General features: G+C 34.4%; 1 non-coding gene across 1 annotated transcript; it reads left to right on the top strand.

Annotated features, from left to right (window-relative positions):
* Nucleotides 1-925: 925 nt before the first annotated feature.
* On the top strand, nt 926-1,032 carry LOC120590683 (U6 spliceosomal RNA). The gene has a single exon (XR_005649742.1). It is a non-coding gene; the product is annotated as a U6 spliceosomal RNA (small nuclear RNA).
* Nucleotides 1,033-2,324: the final 1,292 nt, after the last annotated feature.

Below are 2,324 nucleotides of genomic sequence, written 5' to 3'. Positions count from 1 at the left end.
CCCTTTCTGGCTTTCCTTTCTAAATATTTTCTAGGCTGCAGCTTAAAAATCCACCTCCTTCCTACAGCATCTTCCTTAAATACTATTTGTCATTGATCTCCTCTGAATTCTTACAGCACTAAACTCTTATCCACACTCTTCTGCATTTATTTTTTTAGTCCATTCCACAATTCTAAACTTCATGTTTTTGATGTGACAGATATTATGGTAGGCATAAACTATGACGTTTGTCCAATACTGTTTTAGATTACTTTTAGTTGGTTGGGGGGTGTATATAAGTCTTGTCTCCCCAGATCTAGAGTAAACCCCTCACAGCCACCTAAGAGTCTGAGCAATTTCATTTAATTCAGGTTCTGGAGCCAAACGGGCTGTATTCAAATCTTTGTTATTATTTATGCCTGTTTGACCTTGGGCATTTTCATTAACTTCTCTAAAACTTAATTTCTTCATCTATAAAATGAAGTGAATAATAGTATACTTCACTGAGTTGTGGGAAATAAAAGGAAGTAATTCATGTAAAGTTCTTAAAATACTTTCTGACATGTAATTGCTCAATAAACGTTGTCTATTATTATTTATTACTACCTTTACCACTATTCTGTACCTTCCACAATGTCTAGTCCAATGTTGAATACATAGTAGGTATTGGATAAATACTCTTAGATAAATAATTACTGAAAAATAAGCTACAGTAGATGGCTAATCCAGCAGAGGAAAATCAGAAAAAGGGTCCAAAGGTGTATTGTCTGAACCAAGCATTCAATTGACGGAAACCAGAAAATAACTTGGAAAGTGAAGATAGCCACAAATTGTTCCATTGAATATAAATCAAACTAAACAAGGAACAGGGAAGTCAGTCATTAGAAAATATTATTTTTTTGAAAATTTTAAATCAATATGTGCTGTTTATAAAACTGAAATTCCAGTGCTTGCTTCGGCAGCACATAAACTAAAATTGGAATGATACAGAGAAGGTTAACATGGCTCCTGCACAAGGATGACACACAAATTCATGAAGCGTTCCATATTTTTTTGAAAACAGACTCACAAATATAGAGGACAATCTGGTGATAGCCAGGGGGAGGAGGCTTGGGGGACTGGGAGAATGGGGTAAAGGGTTAAAGAAATACAAATTAGGAGTTGATAGATGGTCATGGGGAGCACAGCATAGGGAATGTAGTCAGCAGTAATGTAATGGCTATGTGTAGAGCCAGAGGGAACATAGAGTAATCGGGAGGATCATCTTATAAACTATATAAATGTCTAACCAAGGTACTGTATACTTGAAACTAATAATAAAATGCTAAAAATCATGTCTGTAGTTTGATTAAGGGCTATTAGCACTCAAATTAATTGATTTTTAAAAAGTAGTTATAAATAAAAAGTAGTACAAAATATTTTTAAAGTAACAAATAAAATATAAGTGTTCTTTTAAAATGAAATTCCAACAACAGAGAAGGGAAGTGATATCACCTCTATCCTTACCCCTTCACTATTCCCATTCTTGCCTGGCCTTTCCTAAATGAGTCTAATACCAACTCCTTTATAGGAGTTTCACCAAAATTTAATAAAGTATACAATATTTTATCCCAAGATAATCTTAGAACAGTATAATTTTATAGGCATAGAGGCAAAAGAGCAGAGATTTGTCAGAGTACTTTCAGAAGAGTACTTTCAAGGTGAATAAGATTAATTTTCATGAAGGTATTAAGTCTCAAATGAATTATTAACTGAAGACTATTACAGAGTATGCCCTTTCCTAAATCCATTTAAATGATTGCATTGTTCAAACAGAAAGCTGTAGATGAATTAGCTTTTAAAAACGTTTGTTAAGAAAAAATAAATATGTGCATTTATAATCATTCATCACAGTCAGCTTGCCAAATTTAAAGCACATTGTTTGGTAATCAGAAAAGCTGATGAACGAAATGAAAGAAGAATTACAGAAAAAGTCAATGAATAAGCAGTTATTGGAGAATGGATAATATAAAGAGAGATTAGGAAGTGGAGCATAGAGGCCATGACTGTATGCTCAGCATGAGCTTCTGCAGTGTCATTGTCCAGCATTTGCCCTTGGCAAAAACCGCCTAGTGATCTTCCCTTGGCCTCCTATTCCCACTGGCAATGTACAACAGACATAGAATAAAATGGACTTCTATAGCTTTTATTTTCTACCACATATCTTCACCTCTTCTAGCCCCTTTTTACTCTCTGGGCTCCTGATTTTCCTCTCAATTTTCTGTGATGGTGATAATATAACTCCAGAGGTGATAGTGATGATAATGACAGTGGTTTAACTACATGAGTATGAATGGTGGTCCAGA

This window comes from Pteropus medius, unplaced genomic scaffold (genome assembly GCF_902729225.1).
Source record: "Pteropus medius unplaced genomic scaffold, Ma_sr-lr_union100, whole genome shotgun sequence".
Taxonomy (NCBI): domain Eukaryota; kingdom Metazoa; phylum Chordata; class Mammalia; order Chiroptera; family Pteropodidae; genus Pteropus; species Pteropus medius.
Note: the sequence above shows the minus strand (reverse complement) of the source record. Positions and strands in the feature narration are given on the sequence as shown.